The 22,801-nt window shown below is 37.2% G+C and overlaps 1 non-coding gene across 1 annotated transcript; it reads left to right on the forward strand.

Annotated features, from left to right (window-relative positions):
• Window positions 1-13,468: 13,468 nt before the first annotated feature.
• On the forward strand, window positions 13,469-13,574 carry LOC142455708 (U6 spliceosomal RNA). Its single transcript, XR_012785856.1, has one exon. It is a non-coding gene; the product is annotated as a U6 spliceosomal RNA (small nuclear RNA).
• The last annotated feature ends 9,227 nt before the right edge of the window (window positions 13,575-22,801 follow it).

The raw sequence follows: 22,801 nt of genomic DNA on the forward strand, positions 1-22,801 counted from the left end.
ACAACCCCTTGAATGAGGGGAAGGCCGGGTCCCTTTGAAGGAGGACCTGCTACATCCCCAGAGGTTTATACTACTAGTCTTTCTCCTAGCCTTCCCCAAAGGGACCTGAGGTATTTCACAAGAGTTACTGTTCATTGGGGGGAAAGAAATAATCAAAGTTTTCAGAGATTACTGGACACTGGCTCTGAACTGTCACTAATTCCAGGAGATCCAACGTGTTTCGAAGGTCTGCCAGTCAGAGTGGAGCATATGAAGGTCAAGTTATCAATGGAGTTTTAGTTCAGGTACGCCTCACCATGTATTGTTGTGCCCCCAGTTATTTTTGCTCCCTTTTTGCCTCTTCTGACTTGACTTTCCCATCAGTATCCCTGATCCCTCTAATATGGATGCCTACCTGTCCGGGGAACCTTGTCATAACTTTGCATGGCAGCCACTAAGTAGTCAATATCCCCTCACTCTCCCTTGGCAATTTGATCCTGGCCTCAAGCACACACCTAAAGAAGATGGTACATGGTTCGTTGGCACCAATCAGGCTCTCTAGCAAGCTGTCTGACCGTGGACTCATACAATATTTGTCCTTTAGTGATTGACTGTCTTCACACAGCATAAAGTTTTCCAGATCCCTCTATGTCCTGAGGTGTTTCATGGCTTCATTGCTGTTTTATAGGGATGCATAGTATTCCGCTGTGTGTATATACCAAATTTCTTTACCATCTTCTACTGATAGTTAGCTATTTCCAATTTTTTGCTATTGTGAACTATGCTGCAATGAACATGGAAGAGCATTATATCTATTCCTGATGTGTCTCCTATTTCTTTGGGGTAGATGACAAGCAGTGGTATTGCTGGGTTATATGGTATCAGTTTAAGAATTGCCATATCACTTTCCACAGTAGTTACACATATTGACAAACCCACCAGCAGTGTATCGCAGTTCCAGTCTCCCCACACACTCTCCAGCTTCTGTTGCGATCTGTTCTTTTAAATTGGGCTAGCGCTATGGGTGTCAGAGGGTTTCTCGTGGTAGTTAGACTTGGGTCTCCCTGGTGGCCAGTGAGAGTGAGCATTTCCTCATGCACTTGTTTGCTATTCGGGTGTCATCCTTTGTAAATGCCCATTCAGGTCCTTTGTCCACATTCTCAGAGAGTTCTTTGTTTGCTTTTCTTGTAGCTTTGTAGAATTCTGTAGATACTAGTAATTAACACTTTGTCTGTTATGTCATTACTAAATGTCTTTCCCCAGTCTGTGAGCCCTCATTTTACTCTTTTGATGAAATCTTTTGATATACAAAAATGATTTCTTTTTAATAGGTCCCATTCAGCTGTTTTGGCTTCCCTTTTAGGTTTCCTTGGTTATGCCTGGTAGCCTATGTGTGCCCTGTGCTGGAGCTCTCAGATGTATCCCAATTTTCTCACTGAGTACACTGATAGCTTTAGATTTTACAGTTAGGTCTTTGATCGCCATCGAGTTTGTGCTTGTGCATGGGGTGAGGTAAGGATCTTGTTTCATTCTTCTGCAGATGGCTATCCAGTGTTTCCAGCACCATTTATGGAAGAGGGCATCCCCTATCCATTCAATACTTATTGAACATTTGTCAGAAATCAGTTGTCCATAGGCAGATGTTTTTATTTCTGAATTTTCCGTCCTGTTCCATTGGTCTATGTGTCTATCATTATGCCAGTACCAGGCTGTTTTGACAACTGTGGCTGTGTAGTAGGTTTTGAGGTCAGGTACTGAAAAATGACATACTTTGTTCATCTTTTTGAGAAGTTCTTTGTTGATCCTGCCCGTCTTTGAGCTCCATAGGAGTAAGAAAATATAGAGACTGGCTCTTATCTTATAAATCAAATGGGTTTGAGAGGGTAGGAGCTGCAAGGAGGAAACTCATATACAAAAGGGATAGCCAAAAGTTGAGGCACAGGGTTCTATACAGTGTGACCACTCCAGGGCAGGAACGGTGTCCTTGTGCTCTGACACACCCTCAAGGAATCTATTTATTCTTGCCATTTTCTGTTGAAATGTAAGAAAAACGTTTCCCTTGGACAAACAGAAGTTTCTGTATTTCATTTCTATCATTATTTTTATATCACACTTTAATAAGTCTTGAAAATGTATGAGGAGAGGAAGAAAAATAACTTTCCACACAAGTGCTTTATGAGTCTGTGGGCAAAGAAAAAAAAGGTAAAATTAAAGTAATTAAGGTAAAATAAATAAAAATAATTCCCTTGGGCAGAGACTGCCTTCTGCCCTCTTTTTAGTTTTTGTAGTTGCATCTTTATCATACCATGAGCACGTTAAAAAAAAAAGCTTGTCATTGTGGTTTATGAAAGATCCAGTAATTGGATGTATGCTCTCATTCGTGCAAAAGAAAGAAAAAAAGTTTACCAGTGTAGGTTGGTTCATTATGTACTTTAATGATTTGAAGCAGTCCCAAACAGAAAAACAAGTCAAAAATTAAAACAAAGTTTTTTGTAGCCTCACCTGTATGAGATGTAGCCCAAATAAATCCAGAAACTGTGTCAATAGAGACACGCACAAAGGCCTGTTTCCCAGAATTAAGTATAAGGGTGAAATCTGTAAAATACAATTCAGCATGTGACACAGCTTTCTGTGCCACAACCCAAAAAGTAGTCTTTAAAAATTTCCAAAATTTACTTGAAAAAATAATAGCAATCTAATTGTTCAGTATAATCTGAAAAAAAATCTGGAAATTAAAAGTTTGTGCCAACAAATTGTCAATATGAGATGCCATAAAAGAAAAAAAATATTTTAATAAATCATGAGCAATTAAATGTATACATTGAATTCTACCTAGTATAATTAACTCTGCTACCTAATCAGAAAAGGCTTCTAAAAATCTAGGAAAATAATCTATTAAAGAAATCCATTAAAGGAATCTTCACTTGTGCTAACACTCATGTGGGAGAAACAGGAAAAGGAAAAATAAACAAATTAATTGGCTTCGCAGGATTTATCTGGAAAATAAATTCCTGACTACTCCCGTGTTCAATAAATCCTAGCTTTTAATGAGTGGCAGGCTTTAAAACTTGACTCCTGCCTAAAGCAGAATCTCCCTGCAAAATGGCAAAGCAAAATTTGACAACCTGTTTTAGGAAAGCCTAGGTATGAATTTACACAATTAATATCTGTAAATAACTTTTGAAAATCATTGAGTATACAAATCATCTTTTCCTAATTCCACTGTCCCTAAATATTGATAAGGTTCTGTAGTTTGCATTTTCTCTGAGGCTATGTTTAATTCTGCCGCTTGAGTAACATCAAACAAATGAACCAAGGTGGATGGCAATACAGCAAATTGGCACCTGCCCTTCCTTACAAAGGCTGCCGCTAGGGCAGCTCTGCAAGTGCACAGAAGCTCCGTGTGTGTCTCAGTCCCGCCTCTAGTCCACCAAGCCCGGTGCTGCAGTTACTTGAGGAGGAGAGACAAGCCTCGCTCAGTACTGCCCAATGGGCAGAAATAAGCCATTCCTTTTCAGCTAAGGATTTCATCATTATTGATACAAAGAAAAATGTAACTTCAAAACTCATTAACAACGGTTTCATTTCTATCAACAAATTAAAAAGAAAAATGATTCTATCTAACTCTCCACATACCTTGTGGATTATTTACATCAGGTAAGCAGTTAAAAACAGTCACAAGACACACAAGACAAGTTCTAGAGACCTCTTCAACAGGAACTCTGTTTGACTTGACAACACCGTTCCTTCTGGCCTAGGTGTAAAATCTATTTCTGTGCAGAATGTGTCACTGATACAGCTTTCTCACTGCCTCACAGGATTTGGCTTGTAAGACTCAAGATTAAAATTTTAATTTGCAGGTATTCCACAAAGGAAACTCTTGCTGCTTTTGATGGAAGAGAAAAAAAAAATCTCAAGAGTGTCTTCCTTAGGAGCCATTCTTGTTCTACATCTTATCTTTCTCAGGAGTACTTCCATGGAATTCAGAATGATTTGGTGACTTTTTGCCAAATTATGCACAGATTTACCATCATACTTTTCTTCTACATGCAAAGGCTCTAAAAATATTTTAGCTAAAGCTTATAAAGACCAAGTGCCACAAAATACATGCTCTCCCAACAAATATGCAGCATCCTTGTGAGACAAAATTGCTCTCTGCTTAGATAGTCAGAAAAACCTTTGTAAAATTAATTGTTCTACTACAATTATTCAGACCCTGCAACACCTGCTAATTTAGCTACCTGTATTCACACTCCTTTTTAATTGCCCACAGCCAGAGGAATGTTTACAACTTTTACTTATCATACCAAGTTACTAAATCTACCATTCCCTACCCAGAGAACTAAAAATTTTTCTTTATGTTTCTTCATTGCTCCAGCCCTCTCTCCTGGGACCATATACTGTACTCTTTAAGTACAGAAAAAATAATGTTTTATGTTGGCACTGTTGTGCCACCTAGCCAAATCAAGAGAGAAGAAGAGACGTGCCTGCAAAATGCCCGTGATTCCTTACCCTTGAAACTCCTTTCTGGAGCTTGTAGCCATACGTGGGTTTCTGCTTCTAGTTTCAGTTATTTTTCCCATAAACATATGGGAGATTCCCCACATCCCACATATGGGCACCAATTGTATGATAATATAGAGACTGAAATTTTTTAAAAGATCATTTTATTGGGGTCTTGTACAACTCTTAACACAATCCATACATACATGCATTGTATCAAGCACATTTGTACCTATGTTGCCATCATCATTCTCAAAATATTTGCTTTCTATTTTGAGCCCTTGATATCAGCTCCTAATTTTCTCCTCCCTCCGCCTCCCTCTCTCATGAACTCTTAATAATTTATCATTTTTTTCATGTCTTTCACTGTCCATTGTCTCCCTTTACCCCCTTGTCTGTTGTCCATACCCCTGGGAGGGGGTTATTTGTAGGTCATTGTGATCAGTTCCCTCGTTGTCCCCCCACCTTCCTCTTAACCTCCTGGTATGGCTACTTTCAATTGGTCCTGAAGGGTTTATGTGTCCTATATTCTCTGTTTCCAGCTCTTATCTGTACCCATGTACATGCTCTGGTCTAGCCAGATTTTTAAAGTAGAATTAAGGTGATGATAGTGGGGGGAGGAAGCATTAAAGAACCGAAGATCTGTCTAAATAAGATAGGCTGGATGAACAATCTGGAGGAGAAAACAACGGGACCGACAGTTCCAAGGGGACATGGGAGAGGGGGAGGTGGGAGGAAAGGTAGTGGTGTTAACAAACCTAGGGACAATGGAAGAACAAGTGATCCAAATCTGTGGTGAGGAGAGTGTAGGAGGCCTAATAGGGCGTGATCAAAGGTAATGTAATCAAGAGGAATTACTGAAACCCAAATGAAGACTGAGCACAATTGTGGGACAAGAGGAAAGTCAAGGGAGATAGAGGAAAGAGCTAGGAGGCAAAGGGCATTTATAGAAGTCTAAATAAAGGCATGCACATATGCAAAAAAAAAAAGAACCAAAGGAAAGCTGTGTTTCATCAGTGCTTTACCACACTCTGGCCTGTCTTCTCCCCAAGACCCTTCTGGAAGGGATGTCCAGTTGCTTACAGACTGGTTTTGTGCCTCCACTCTGCTCTCGCCGCCTCATTCACATTATGATTTTTTGCTCTGGGGTTTTGATACCCGACACCTGATCCGATCAACACCTCATGATCACAGAGACTGGTGTGCTTCTTCCATGTGGGTTTTGTTGCTTCTCAGCTAGATGGCCACTTGTTTATTTTCAAGCCTTTAAGATCCCAGACGCTATATCTTTTGATAGTCAGGCACCATCAGCTTTCTTCACCACATTTGCTTATGCACCCACTTTGTCTTCAGCGATTGTGTCAGGAAGGCGAACATCTCAGGGTGCGAGATTATTAGAACAAAGTGTTCTTGTGTTGAGGGAATACTTGAATAGAGGCCCGATGCAGATACTGAAATTTATTGTCCCCTTTAAACCCATTTGGTTTTAAAAGCTGCTATCTATATTATCTTATACATATGAAGTTTTTTTATTAGTCTTTACATTTCTTTAATGAATGATGTTGGGACTTAATTTAGGATTGTATTTAATTTGTAGATTGCTGTAGGTAGTATTGAAATTTTCATAATATCAAGTCTTCCTATCCACAAACATGAAATATTCTTGCATTTATGTGAGTCCCTTAGTTTTTTGCATTAATGTTCTATAATTCTCTTTGTACAAGTCTTTTGTTTCTTTGGTTAGGTTTATGCCTAGGTGCTTCAAATTTTTGTGTGGCTATTGTGAATGGTATTGTTTTCTTGATGTCTTTTTAGGAATTCTCAACACTAGTTTATAGGAATCCAATTGATTTCTGCTTGTTAATCTTGTATCCTGCTACTTTATTAAAGTAAATTGTTTCCAGCAATCCTATTGTGGAGAACCTGTGGGTCTCTCTCTTAAAAAAAAACCTATATTATCTGCAAATAGTGCAAGTTTCACTTCTTCTTTGCCCAATTTTACTCACTTAGTTTCTTGCTGTTGTAGTATGGTTCTGGCTAAGATTTTTCAGCAAAATGTTGAATAATAGTGAGGAGGGGCATCTTTCCCTTATTCTGTGGACATGCTTTCGGATATTCCCATTGAATGTGATATTGGTTGTTGAGTTTTCATATATGGTCTATACTGTGTTGAGGAATTTTCCTTCTGTTCCTATCTTATTAAGTGCTTTTATTAGGAATAAGTGTTGGATATTGTCAAGTACTTTTTCTGTATCACTTGATATGATCATATGGTTCTTATCCTTTATCTTGTTGTTTTGCTTGTTTGTTTTTTGTGGTGGGTTACATTAACTCTTTTTCAAATGTTGAATCATTTTTGCATTCTTGGTATGACTCCCATTTGGTAGTTATATATATATTTCTTTTTAAATTAGCCAGGATTTTGTTGAGAATTTGTTCATGAGGGATAAAGGTCTGTTGTTTTCTATCTTTGTGGGTTCTTTGCCTGGTTTCTGTGTCAGAGTTATGCTGGCTTTGTAGAATGACTTTGAGGGTTTGCTGTCCCTTTCTCCATTCTGGAACAGTTTGTTTAGTGTCAGCTCTTCTCTAAATCCTTGGTGGAATTCTCCTTGTGAAGCCATTGGATCCTAGCCTATTTGGTTGGCAGTTTCTTGATGACCTTGTCTAATTCTCCTTTTTATATGCGTCTATTCAAGTTCTTAATGTCCATCTGTGTTAATTTGAGAATAGGATAATATCAAATTATGGGAATACAGTCTTTCATAATACTGTGTAATTATTAATTTTACCTCACTTGGATCTGTTGCTGATGCCACCTGTTTCATCTCTAATTCTCGATATTTTCATCTGCTCTTTCTTTTCCTTTGCTAAGTGTGCTAGCAATTTGTCAGTGTTGCTGATCCTTCCAAAGAACCATTTTCTTGCTTTGTTGATTTTTTCCCCACAGTTTATTTTTCTTTTTCAGTTTTCCCAGCTCATTTATTTGTGCTCTAATTTTTATTTCTTTTCTTTAGCTGTTGTAGGGTTTATGCTGTTGACAATGTTTTAGTTGCTGGAGGTTTTGAACATAATTTTCTCCTCTTTCTTCACGTGTGCATTAATTGCAATAATTGCCTGTGCCCCATAGGTTTTGGTATGATGTGTTATCATTCTCATTTGTTTTTAGGAACTTTCTAATTTCATTTCTTATTTGGGATAATACCCAGTCTTATTTTTGAGTAGGGTGTTGCTAGGTCTACATGTGTTTGTCTTTATTTTCTTATTCTTTATATTGTTGATTTCCAGTTTTAAGGCACTGTGGTATGAGGATGGTTTGCAAGATCTCTAGGCATTTCGATTTATTAAGGCTTGCTTTAAGGACAAGCATGTGGTCTATTTTAGAATATCAGCTTCGTGCATTTGAGAATGTGTATTTTTTCTGTTAGTTGAAGAACTCTGTAAATATGCAGGAGGTCAATTTGTTTTACTGCATTCAGTTCTTCAGTTTCTTTATTGAGTTCTTTTCTACTGATCTATCTTCGTTTGAGAATGGTGAATTGAAGTTTCCTACTACTGGTGTTGATCTGGTTGTTCCTTTTCATCTCTTTGAGGATTTGGTTGATGGCTTTTGAGGGTCTTTTTATGCTTGTTATGGTTATGTTTTACTGGTTTATTGATCCTTGGAGCATTATTTAATGCCCACTCTTGTATCTCCTTATGTTGTGTACTTTGAAGTCTATTTTGTTTGAGATTAACATTCCACCCCCCTTTTCTATCACCATTATTTTGGTAAATTTTTTCACCATGCTCTGACTCTCAGTCTATTTCTGTCTGTGAGTTTGGGATGTGTCTCTTAAAATCAGAAGATTGATGGATCTTGTTTCCAGTTGGTTATTCTTTGTCTTTTGGTTGGTGTGTTTAGTTCACTGACATTCAGTGTTATTGATTCTAAATGTAGATTAGTCACTGTCATCTTGTATTATTTGTGTTTGGTATTTTTCTTCCTCTTTTTGGCGGTGGGGCTGGTGGGATGGGGATCGAGTATGTGGAAAATTTATTCATATCTTTGTTTCCCCACTGGATTGTTTATGTTACTGTTCTCAAAGTGTGGGCTTTGGGATGGTGCTACATACACCCTGTGGATGGTGTCGTGTTTCAGTGCTGCATTTGTTTGTTTGTTGACCACAATGATCTGGAAACTATTGTTTGTAATGGTTGCTTTTTACAAATTCTCTGAAAATATCCTTGTTTGAGAATACTTTTATTTCCCTTTCATATTTAATGGATAGCTTAGCTGGATATAGGATGTGTGGCATTTCTTTCTTTTAAATTTCACAATATGCTGCTCCATTTTTTTCTTCATAGTTTCTGCAGAGAGGTCTAAGCTTATTCTTACCTGTTTACATTTGTAAGTTATTGTTTTTCTCTCTCTTTAGCTGCTCACAGAATTCTCTCCTTTTCCTTGAAATTGAATAGTGTAACTCACGGTTTGTTTTTGTTTTTGGGGAGGCGTTATCTCTGCTTCCTGGATGGTTATAGTCTCCTCTTTTGAAATATTGGGGAATTCCCTTAGTATTTCTTTGGCAGACTTGTTTCTTCCTATTCTATTATCTCAAAGGGACATATATTAGAAGTTCCTTTTCACTTGTTTTTATGATTAAAAAATGTGAATGCTTGATTTTCTTAATTATGTGACTTCATTCTCCTTATGATTATCTTAATCTTCTCTTTACTTATTTTCTATTGTTCCTATTCTAGTCATTTTAAAAAAATTTTTACTCCCAGGTATTTCTTTTCTTTCTTGCAAGGGAGTCAGTATGAAGAACTCAGGGCGAGGACTCTTCCACTCCCTTCAAAGTTCACTGCAGACAACTTTGCCAGTATCAACTGAAAAGAAGAAAATGCCAGCTTCAGCTGAAGTTCTCAAATGATCCTGTTTTGCTTTCTAACAAATATCTGTTGCACATTTAGGAGATGCTTTTATTTTCAACTGTCAATACCTTATCTTTGTAAGATCTGATTCCTCCTAAATAGACAATGATGCTATTAGGCCCTGTGGTGATTCATCCTTGCCTGCTCAGGATTTGTAAAGACTTTTATATGCTTACTGTATTAGATTAGGTTCTATAGAGAAGTGAAACCAGTGACACACAGCCATGTTTGTACATTTAAAAAATTATATCAAGAAAAGGCTTGTGCTGTTGTTGTTGTTGTTGTTGTTCTTAGGTCCCACTGAATTGGTTTCAACTCAAAGCAACCCTATGTACAACAGAATAAAATACCTCCTGGTTCTGCACCATTCTCACAATTGTTCTTATGTTCAAGCCCATTGTTTCAGCCATTATGTCAATCCATCTCATCAAGGACCTTCCTCTTTTAAACTGCCCCTCTACTTTACCATGCATGATGTCCTTCTCCAGAGACTGGTCCTTTCTGATAACACGTCCAATGCTCTAAAGAGCATTCTGGCTGTACTACTTCTGAGACAGATCTGTTCAATCTTCTGACAGTCTGTGGCGCTTTCAATATTCTTCACCAACCTTGTGGTTCAAATACATCGATTTTCCTTTGTTCTTCTTTACTCAATGTCCAACTTTCATATGCTTGGGAAGTGACTTAAAATACCATAGTTTGAGTTGGTACCAAGGACTCAAGTAGAAATAAAAATTTTTGAAAATGATGATGGCAACAAATGTGCAAATGTGCTTGACAAAATGTATGTATGTATGTATGTATGTATATATATATATATGATGTATGAACCCCCCAATAAAAATATTTTAATACCATGGTTTGGTTCAGAGCACCTGTGTCCTCAAAGTAGCACACGTGCTTTTCAGCACTTTAAAGAGACCTTTTGCAACAGAGCTACATAATGCAGTGAGTTTTGATCTCTTGACTAGTGCCTCCATGAACACTGATTCTGGATCCAAGCAAGATGAAATCCTTGACAGTGACAATCTCTTACTTTATTTTTTTCATGTGTGTCAATGTTCTCTTTCTTTTTTTATTCATATATTTTATTGTGTGTTGGTGAGAGTTTGACAATGTGAATCTTTTCTCTATTTATTAAGATGTTATGTGATGATCCAGTTGTGAGAATTTGGGGTTTCTTTACACTGAGTTGCAATCCAAATTGAAGGCTGCAACCTTGATCTTCACCAGCAAGTGCTTCAAGCCTTCCTCACTTTTACCAAGTAAAGTGTGGCCTCTGAATTCCACAGACTTCCTCTAAGCATGATGCCACATTCTTCTTCATATAATCCAGTTTTCCTGATTATTCGCTTAGTGTACAGATTGAATGCATATGGTGAGAAGATGCAAACCTGACATACACCTTTCCTAAGTTTAAACCAAATAATAGTCCCTTGTTCTGTTCACACAACAGCCTCTTGCTCCATGTACAGGTGCCACGTGAGCACAATGAACTATTCTGGAATTCCCATTCTTAAGGCTATCCATAGTTTGTTCTTATCCATACAGTTGAATGTCTTTGCATAGTCAATTAAACACATGTAAACATCTTCCTGATTTTCTCTGCTTTTAGCCAAGGTAAATCTAGTCCAATTCGAGTCAGGCTTCTGCTCGCTCATGGACACTGATGAACAGGAAGCAGGATGAGAAAACATAAGTGGTGGATGACACAGGCTGGTGAATTCAGAGAGAATTAAAAGAAGCTCCATGAGGCCCAAATTAATCCTCTATTGGTGGTCCATGATGACTTCTGCGATTGGTATATGAACCAACAGAAGATTGAGAAACCAGATGCAAGATCCAGCTCCAGCAAAAGGAAAAGGACGAGATGCCAGCCTCTTTTTGTCAACAGAAGACCACACCCAGTCCAAGTGATCAGATTTTAACATTGATAAAGCAGGTCACCAGCGGGACACCATTGATAAAACTCATATCCTGACGAAATAGCCATATGGCAGTCGGAAACCATATACCCTAGCTTGTTGTGCATTCTTTCAGGATTTTTAAAAATTGTCACGGCAAGCAGGAAAAATTGTTAAAAATCGGGACTGTCCCACCAAAAGTGGGACATCTGGTCACCTATCCTTACTAAGGGGTGTCTATTTGACATAAGCCCTAACCGTCACACTTTGTTTTGTAATAGGCTTTGTCTTTATTAAATTTCTGACTTTTCTATCTAGTGTCTGTTTGTATCCTGTGGAGATTTAAATATGTTTGGAAACTATCCTGTATCTACTACTTTTCCATAATCTCCATAGCTTTATTTAATTTTGAAAGGACACAGGAATTTTATTCTACTAAATTCCAATCTATTTAATTTGTATAGACTTAAGAGCTCTGTCACGAACTGCAAAAGATCCTTGTGTAAATTTACGAAGTAAATTTTAACAACTCTCTCAGTTTCCCCTCAAAAATCATATATACAATCAAATCACCTTCATCTCCTAAGTAATCTACAGTGTGATCAAAGGAAAGGACTTCCTTGCCCTGCCATGAACATCAAAATTTTTTCTCTTACATTGCAAGAATTTGCTAAATGATTTTCAGAGAAGGTTCAGTCCCATAGAGACTGTTTCGTACATGAACATTAATAAGGCTATCTCCTCCTATTCATCTTTCATTCAGGTGGGTGTGAAGATTATCATGGCTGCGCTAAGTAAAGTCACCCTATGCTTTCAATAGCAGTTCTTAACCCAATGCTGAGCTCGTGCTGTTTTGTGCCATCCATACATCTTGTTAATGGCTCTTCTACTGCACCCACCTCAACACTTTGTGAGGTAGGCAATTTCCTTTCATGCCAAGCACATGCCCCCACTGCCTAATTTATACTGGCTTGGACTGTGGACACTGGCTTCTTTTTCAGACATTTTCTTTTATTGCTCATACATTTATCACTGACTAGTACCATATTGGAAACTGAATGGATCCATATTACATTTTTTATTTGGCTTATCTTTACTCTTTGCAGATGCACTGTCTACAAACATTTTATCATTCATTAGGAGAAGAACAAAATGTAAGCATTTTGATGAAAGTTCTGAAGATGTAACTTCCAGCATCAAGTTCATCCTTTGATATAAAACTAAAGTAGAAATATAGAATCAGCAATAACCTTAGAAGCCACCTATTCAAGTGTCTTATTTTGTAGATGAGGGAGCTAAGCATTACCAAAGTAAAAGTTCTTACCTATTTGGAAACATAGTTAGAGAAGATAACAGATTTTCTATTATCTACAATAGTCTATTTCTCAATGTTGTCATATAAATTCAACACAATTTATCTCTCTCATGCTTTTGCTTTAAAAAAAGACTCCTTAACCTTTTTTAAGCCTCAAATACTATGTGGAACAAATAAATCTGTCTTGGAATAAGTTTAGCCAATATGCTTCTTAGAAGTGTTACCAGGAGGGACAAGTTTATGATAAAGGGCAACATGTTTGGTAAAGTAGAGGGTCATCAAAAAAGAAAAAACTCAATGAGACGTATTGACACAATGGCTGTAACAACGGGCTCCAACAAAACAAGTGTGCAGCTGGCGCATGACTGGGCAGTGTTTTGTTTTGTTGGACACAGAGTCAGCACTTTCCAACAAGTGCTACCTAGACAGTACAATGAAAGAAAAATGAAGTTTATAAATGATATATGAAGAATCTGTAGAATCTTAAATATCATTTGATATAAGCATAATTATTTAAACAGAAAATTCTTACAAAAGAATGAAAAACAAGATTAGTGATAGGAATTGCAATCAGTTTCAGAAAACAAACTGTGTATATATTACTGAATGGAAAACTAATCTCTTTAAACTTTCCCCTAACCACAATTTAAAATTATTTATATATACAAGTAACAAAACCACAGTTCCTATCTAAAGACAGGAATTCATAAGTGAAGAGAACCTAATTATGTGATAATTAGGTTTTGTGTCAACTTGGTTGGGCCAGGATTCTCAGGGATATGACCTATCACAATGTAATCTGTTCCACAATGGGATCTGCTGTGAGCAGTCAGGTCATTTTAAGAAAATTATGGTGGTGCTCACTTCAGCAGCACATAACTAAAATTGGAATGATACAGAAAAGATTAGCATGGCTCCTGCACAAGGATGACACGAAAATTTGTGAAGGGTTCCATATTTAAAGAAAAGAAGAAAGAAAGAAAGAGTGGAAAGCAACTCCTTCACTTAGGTTACATTACTGATGTAATTGATAGGAAGTTCCCTCAGAACTGTGGCCTACTTCCTACATAAGTGTAGAAACACATGACTTTGCTGGGTCTGGATACTGTATCTGACTCATCAAACTCTGAGTTTTTGTGTCTGAGACAATGGCCCACAATGTTACCTGCCAGTCCCAGGAGCCCTAGCCTGCTAACTGACCTACCAAGCTTTGATTCAGTCACCTCTCCAGTCACAAGTCAGACTTGCTGACCTTGGATTCATCTGCTTCTGCAACTGTCAGTTCGTGGTGTTCCTTTTGATGCTGGGTTCATCAGCCCTTGAAGTTATTTGAATTAGAAGAAGCTCCCAGATTAGCTGCACATAACTAAAATTGGAATGGACCTAAGACCTGACTCATGGACCTAAGACCTGTCTAAATTTGACTTACCTGCTTCTACAATTGTGTGAGTCATTTCCTTGAAGTATACTTCTCTCTGTGTTTCTCTTTGTGTCTTTACCTCTCTATCTATCCAGAGAGAGAGAGAGAGAGAGAGAGAGAGAGAGAGAATTTTTATTTCCTTGTTGTTGTTTATTGTTAGATGATATCAAGTCAGTTCTGACTCACAGGGGCAACACTTCCCAGTCCTATGTCATCCACATAATTGTTCTTATGTTTAAGCCCACTGTTGTAGCCATTGTGTTAATCCATCTTGTCAAGGGTTCTCATATATGTATATCACTGGCTTTGCTTCCAAATCTAAAACAACAAGTGTGGCATCATTTACCAAAAACATTAGCGTTGTAATGCAAAATGAAGACAAAATCTATCTGAATCAAAGGTTCAGGCAATCAATTTACAAAACAGAGAAAACTGTCTACCTCCTAACATACAAAATTAATTTGTGAATTAACCATATGGATAAAAGTTGCTTGTATATAAGATGATGCCATTGATCTCCGGTTTTCTTGGATAAGTCTGTATATATGACAGACCTTGATTGAAATTTGTAATATGACCCTTTCTGTACTACTTAATAAGTTTTCAGAGTGATTCAGTCTACAATGATCTTCCATTATGATATTATTATTTATAGAAATATTTACTGGCACCATCTTTGAAGCAGAACTAAGGAGAAAGCCACTAAATGAAAGTTGAGGATCTAAAATCTATCTAAAGCCAAGCCAATTATGGCAAGAAAATCAAGTGTTCTGAGTCATGCAGGATGCTTGCCTTACCCAGGTTTTCTACCCTATGTTTTATAGTCATCTCGAAATATCTACTATCAATATCTATATTGTCTACAACCAGTCGCAACAGATGCTGCCCTAAATATTGCAAAGGGGGATATTAGAGTGATTAATAGCTCTCCAAAGAGAATAAAATCCAAACCTGCGTATTCCACTTCAAATGGTTTCTAAGGCTCAGGTTGAGAAGTGTAGAAGGTCATTGTGACCTTTCTACCAGACAATGGCCCTCTATGGCAATTGGGATGCTCAGCCCACCGAGTGTTCACAGTCCAATAAAACCGAGCTATAGAGACACTATGAGTTGGCATCAACTTGATGACAATGCGTTTGATTTGTTTTTGTTTATGGACACTACTGATCTGTCCACAGCAGTCACATAAGACCAGAGTAATTACCACCCAAATTTACACAAGGTTGCTGAATTTGCCTTTTCCCACCAATTCCTTTTCTTCTTCTGTTCTGTAACTTAGTTTTTATCCTTGGTGTTCAAAGATATCTGTAGCACAAACCTACCCAGCTGTTGCTATTGTGTCTTAGTCACTTTGGAGACATTGTCCATATGGAAGCCTACCCAAAATCAAACCTTCTGACATACATAGCGCAGGACGAGCTAATGATTGCCTCCAGGCCTTCATCTCCTCCTTATCTGTAAAATGGAGTTTAGAAAAGTAACTTATTTGGATTTTTGTAACACTTGAATGAGAAAATGTATACAAAGATCTCAACACAGTGCCAGGTGCATAATGTAGTCTCAAAATATTTTAGTCATTTACTATACATTATCCTTGAGGTATTTATTAAAGAATTAATATTTCAGAATGCCGATAGAAAGAGACTTACAAACAAAGCCTAAGCTGTGTCCTAAAGACAGTCTGTGTTTGCTATTGCTCACATTATCATTGATCACTCTGAACCATTGGCTAGATTCTATCACTGAGGCCACTAAACACTGGATTTGTGTCCTTCCTCGTGACGCTCTCACCTCACTCTTTATACAACCAAATTCTTAAAATGTAAACAGAAGGAAATTGGTCATATCTGGGCCCAACATACCAAGAAATCATAAAAATTAAATTTCTGACTTTTAGAGAAGTCATATGCATAGGGTGGAAATTTTTCAACACAATAAAAAATTTCAAATGTGACCAGAAAATGTTATGAAAATTTACTATATTGAAGAAAGTTTGAAGCTTCTTTCTCTGTGCCTCACAAATATTAGTTGTGTACATGATTCTGTCAGTAATGACATTGGGGCTCTGTGTTAGTCCAGGTTGACTAGAGAAACAAATCCAGAGACACTCGTGTGTAAGAGAGAGCTTTATATCAAAGAGCAATTGTTTATTAATAAAACATCCCAGCCCAGTCCAGATCAAGTCCATAAGTCCAATATTATCCCATATGTCCAATGCTCTTCCATAAATTAATCTTCAAACTCACGCAATACATGTATGGATGCCAAATGCAGGAAAATCACAGGCCAGTGGGTGAAAAGTCTTGTGGATCCAATGTCGGTAGAAGCATCTCAGCACTGGCATGGGTCTCCACATGTCTCTTCCAGCTCTCTGAGTGTGGCTCCTCAGCAGAAATAGAGAGAGCATGTAGCCTGGTTCCAGGGAAAGAGAGGAAGTTCCCAGAATCCTCATTAGAAGGCCACACCCACAGAGAGGCATTATCAGGCTGTGACCTGATTGACAGGTGAGACTCCACCCCAACACTTATCAAGTTGACATGAAATTATCTAACTACCACAAGCACTTATTTGCTTATGTGTTACTACCCTACTTTGATGTTCTCAATAACATACTTTAAGTTCTAGTCATTGTTGTATCCCTTGTATTTAGGATTTTGTATCCCTTGCATTTCATGTGTGGCATGTAAAAGGTGTTTAATAAATTATTGCTAACTGTTAGTTAAAAAGCATACAAGGATGTGGCGGGCATATAAGACATGGAGGGCACAGATTTAGTCTCCATTACTATGCACATCATGACAACATAATAAGTATTTATTGACTAATTTACTGAGTTCAGGTGCTCACTTTTGTTGTTGTTATATATGAATGTTTATACTACTATATTTAAGAATATTCTTTGTAAAGTAAACATCTTACCACATTCATAAATAAAGTATCAGAAAACATTTTTTGATTGAAAATATAATGGGAAAACATCCAAAGCATTATCTGGATTTTGTATCTGGATTTTGAAGGAGGACACGAAGGTACTCTTAAAATATCATTACATGTGAACTGGCATCTTGAAGAGCCTAATGGCACTGTAGTTAAGTGCTCAGCAATTACCAGCAAGGTCAGCAATTCAAATTTGCCAGCTGCTCCCGGGGAGAAATAAGTGGCAGTCTGCTTCTGCTTCTGCTTCTATTGGAAACCCCAAGCCCTTGGGAGCAGTTCCACTGTGTCCTATGGGGTACTGTGAGTTAGAATTCACTTGACCACATTGGTTTTGGTGCTTGGGTTTGCATCTTGGGGAGAAAGATGTTTAGTCAGATTATAAAAACTCAAAGTAAATGTGTTAAGAATGTAAATAGAGCATAAATTTGTGTGCATTTCCAAGTAAGTTTTCCTGAAAATATGTAGCACATTGAACTATTTTGAACTACACAAAGCAACTTAATATATATTTATAACTGAAAAAACTATAAAATGTTGAATGATATTGAATGAGGCCTATGAAATGGCACATGGATTATGTACAATCAATGATAAATACCAATTTTAAAAGCCCTTTCTGTTCATGTTTACTTATAATTTGCTATTCATATTTAAATAAAAATGTGTTCTTAATGTGCCTGCAAAAGCTTTTAGAGCCTTACAATAAGCCAACTTGTCGGGAATAATAAAGGCAATAGGTAAGACTTTCTTTTCCATTTAAAATAATTTGTTCATTGACAGGAATTTCTTAAATCTGGCATGTTTAAGAATGTTAACTAGCTAAAATAACCCTTTTACCCTTCTCTTGTATTATGGAAAAAAGCTAGATCATTCTTCGGTAACATTTGAAGTATTTTATATAAGGCAATATTCAATTAAGTCACATTTTCAGTGCACTCTGTTGCCAAATTAAGGTGAATTTAGGATTTGAAGTGACTGTACTTCTGTTATTTCTCTGCAAGGACAGGACCCCTTGAACCAGGGATTTCATCGCTGACATCAGATGAATCTTGGCCGCATGCAAAGAACTCCAGAACGTGTTTAGTTGGCTTTTATTGGCTATGAAAAGCCATTGCACTGTGTGAATCATAACAGACTAGGGAGAGTCTTGAGAAGAATGGGAAGTCCAGAACACTTCATTGTGCTCATGCAAACCTGCACATAGATCAAGAGATGTCTGTGTAGCTTTGTGCTTCCAGACAGTTGCACAAGTCCTTTTTTACCAAGAAATAACCAATACGTGACACAAGACCTATGAATAACTAAACTAATTCTCATCTAGGATCTTGCCAGATATGTTTCATCACCAAAGAATGTGGTCAAGAGGCAGTTGTGTGAACAGAACAAGGGAATATTGCATGGTTTAAAATCAAGAAAGATGTATGTCAGGGTTGTATCCTCTCACCCCACTTATTCAATCTGTATGCTGAGAAAATAATCAAATAGCTTGACTGTATGAAGAAGAGCATCGCACCAGATTCAGTGGAAGATTTATTAACAATTTTCAATATAAAGTTGACAAAACCTTCCTGCTAAGTGAGGAAAACTTGAAGCCCTTGCTGATGAAGATCAGAGATTGTAGCCTTCGATATGAATTACATCTTAATGTCAAGAAAACAAAAATTCTCACAACTGAACCAATAGGGAACATAATGATAAATGGAGAAAACGTTAATGTTGTCAGAAATGTCATTTTATTTGGATCCACAATCAATACTCGTGTAAGCATCAGTTAAGAAATCAAATTATATAATGCAGTGGGCAAATCTGCAAATTTTGTTTTTTAAAGTTTTAAAGCCTTAAAATGTAAAAGCTGGACAATGAACAATGAAGACTAGAATGAAGAGATGCATTTGAATTGTGGTTTGTAAAGCACATTGGATAAAACACAGACTACTGGAAGGATAATAAATATGTCTTGGAAGTACAGGCCAAATGCTCCTTGGAAGTTCAGATGGTGAAACATCATCTCTTGTACATTGGACATGTAGTTAAAAGGGACAAGTCTTCGGAGAAGAATATCATGTTTGGTGATATAAAGGGATAGTGAGACAAAAAGAACTTCAAGGATAGTGTAGCTTCAGAAATGGTCTTCAAGATAGCATCTATTATGAGGATGTCTTTGAACTCGGGGAGTTTTTGTTGGGTTTTTTTTCTGTTGTTCATAATGGCACCTAATAACAACAGTTACTATTTATCAAGACCATTTTGAGACTTAATTATGAATAAACTAAGCATAATAACTATTCAGCATGTTTTCTCATACCTGAAATACATAAAGATTGTATCTTTGAAATTATTAAGAATTATGGTTATTTTCTAAGCCCAATTACATGCTTTATAATTGGCCCAGAATCACTTAACCAGGGGAAGCCTAGTCAGAGCAGTATTCCAAGTCAGAAAATTATAAAGTCTTTGACTCAAAATCATCTTACTTCTGGTTGACAAAAATCACTTAGTGCATAAGCAGGAAGTCAAGTAGAGGTCAAGTAACATACAGTTTGTACAATAGGATTGATCGGGAAGAGGGATAAGATCTTGTCTGGGGTGATCAGGAAAATAAAAACTTGGAACTTGACCTGGGACTGGGAAGTTTGATGCATTGTACATTATTGGAAAGGGAGCAGAAAGATCAAGGAGGAAGAATACAAAGGCTCAAGAACCAGAAGGTGGAGATGGCCAGAGCCAGTAAGAACCAAAAGTCTTTGAAACTTATTGTAATACTGATTGTACAACACTGTTTCATACAACTAAACTAATTAATGGTATGATGTCTAGGTCTTATTAAAATGATTTGCAGGAGAGCAAAAAAAAAGAAATACAAGAAGGGAAGAGGGGTAGATGAATGGTTTGAATTGTTGAATAATTATTTTTAAAAAGATATACTAATATAGTTTATGATCCCATACAGTTAATACTTAAATAAGAACAATAAAAGGGTACACAAACTAGATTAGGTTATAATAAAGAACTTTAAAAGATTAATGAGAAATATTAAGTAAGACCTAACAACAACAAAGAAAAGATAAAGACACCGAAAGTCAAACAGTGTAATAAAGGCTATGTCCCATCTAATCCTAGCACCGAGACGATGCTTCTTCTCTCGAAACAAGCACATTTTCTTCTGCCCCCATCCCCACCCCACTCCATAAAATATCAGATTGTCTTTCCTCAGGTTTGCATCAAGCCCTGCTAATTGATTCTTTGAAGGTTGAAGAACACACACACAATAACATTGCTGCCAGGGTATTCAAATTCAGAGAATCCTTGCTGACTCATAGTGAACGCTGTAGGTTTCTGAGACTGTAACTGTTTACTGGAGTAGGAAGCCCAGTCTTTCTCCTGAGAAGCTTCTGGTGTTTTCTAACTGTGGACCATGCAGAACACACCGCAACTCATAACCACTATACCAAAAGGGTTCCTTTGGCATATATTAATTATTAAATATATGTTGAATGAAAATTGAATGATGACTGAATACAAAATAAAGAACATTGTGATGTAGTTTTTAACTGGTTGTCTTGAGAGCATGGGAAGGATTTGTGAGTTCTCTGAGTTTTAGTATCTTCATGTGGAAAATGTGGACTTGATAATTATTAAATTTTCTTCTAATACATAAAAGTAGCTGAGACTTTCTGCACCTACCAGTTTTGCCACACTATCTGAACATCATTATCTATATCATTGTTACCCAAAGCAGCCCTTGGGGTATACTGTAGCTACCCAGGGCCTGCAAAAGCAGATACCTACACTTTATACTGGATTTTGAAGCATGTAGCACAATTTTTTTCATTGTTAGGGGCTCTGCGAATTTTTTTCCTGAAAAGAGGGCAGATGGCCAAATAAATTTGGTAACCTATGATATAGACCAGTTCTCTGCAACTCATTTTCTCTCTACATCTGATGAACACTTACAATTGTTGACATTTATGAAATTTTTTGTTCATATTACCACTGCCATCATAGAAGTTGATCTGACCAACCCACTCATAATTTTAGTCTGTTTTCCAATCTTTTCATAAATTTAAGAAAAAGAAACCATTAGAAAAATTATTTATTAAATTTAGAGATTAGTTATAAAATAAGAGATTAGCATTTCTCTTTATAAAACACCTTAGATTCATGTCATCTCATTTAGTCTTCCCAATAGAGTGATTTAGCTATTACTGACTTTTATTGAATATAAAACACTACCTTTCAAAAATCCAACATCATTTTAAGTGTCACTGAGAAAAAAAATAGCACTTCCAATTAAGCTATATTGTTACTTAATATTCATAAAGACAGATTTAAATGATAGTCATATGCATCACATTTTGCAACTTGGCTAACTCATGTGGACAAAATCACCTAAATCATCGTGGCAGAGCTAGAATTTTAACCTCTGTCTTTTGTTTCAATTATATGCACTTTACACTATACCTCCTTGCCTTGATGTATGAAGTTAAGTCAGAAAAGTATTGTCACAAAATTTTTGGAAAACTTTATTGCAGAAAAATATCCAAATATGACACAATTATTTATTGGCATATTCTCCATCTAGGTCTATACCCTTCTGAGGGGGGCGATTTCATCCATCTATCCCTTCCCTGTAGAATTCTGCACTCTTTGATTTATACTACATCAAAACAGTTTTGGCATCTTCGAAGGACCCAGCCATGTTCTTTTCAAATATTCTTTGAGTTTGGGGAACAAAAAGAAGGCCAAATGGGCAAGATCATGGCTCTAAGGTGGATGGGGTAACATTTCCCACCAAAATTCTTGTAGGACACTCCTTTCTACTCTTACAGAGCAGGTGTATTACCACGTTAAAAAAAAAAAATCCTCTGGTGCAACGTTCCTGGCCTTTCTCCCTAATGCATTTTTCAATTTTCTTAAAAGTTCTTCACCACAAGTCCCTGTAATCACCATTTGGGAAAATCCATCAAGATTATCCCTTTGGAAATGCCAGAAAAGAGTGACCATAACTGGCAGTTATATAATCTCCTGTCAACTTGAGTGGAGGAATGGAATCTAGCCTGTCAATCAGGTCATAACCAATCATGTTTCTGCACATGGTCTTCTCCTGAGGACTCTAGGAACTCCTGTCTTCCTCCCTTGAGACAGCACACACACATTCTCTGCTTCATATTCCTGTTGACAATCCAGATGAATCTATGCTGATGGAAGTCAGAGCCTTGGAGCTGGAGGAGCCATGTGGAGACTCACACCAGCACTGAGATGCTTCCACCGTGACTGGATCCACAAGACTTTCCATCCACCAGCCTGTGATGTTCCTGCATTTGGTATTATTGTATGTTTTCCATGAGTGAAATTTATGAACTGGTATCAAACATATGGGATAATATCGTACTTATAGACTTGATCTGGACTGGGCTAGAATGTTTTCTTTTTTTTAAAATACTTTCATTGGGAGCTCTTACATCACTTATCACAATCCATACATTCATCCAGTGTGTCAAGCGCATTCGCACATATGTCACCATCATCATTTTCAAAGCATTCTCTTCCCACTAGAGCTCCTGATATCAGCTCCCATTTCTTCCCCCTCCCTCCCGTTCCTACCCTTCCTCATGAAACCTTGATAAGTTATAGATTATTTTTTCCATATCTTACATCATCATCCATCGCCCCTCAACCACTTTTCCGTTATTTGTCCCCCTGGGAGGGGGTTCTAGTTTGATCCTTGTGACCAATTCCCATTTTCTCCCTCCCACCTTCCCCAAATCCTCCTGGTATCTCTATTCTCCTTGTTGGCCCTGAGGGGTTTAACTATCCTGGATTCCCTGTGTT

This window comes from Tenrec ecaudatus, chromosome 8 (genome assembly GCF_050624435.1).
Source record: "Tenrec ecaudatus isolate mTenEca1 chromosome 8, mTenEca1.hap1, whole genome shotgun sequence".
Taxonomy (NCBI): domain Eukaryota; kingdom Metazoa; phylum Chordata; class Mammalia; order Afrosoricida; family Tenrecidae; genus Tenrec; species Tenrec ecaudatus.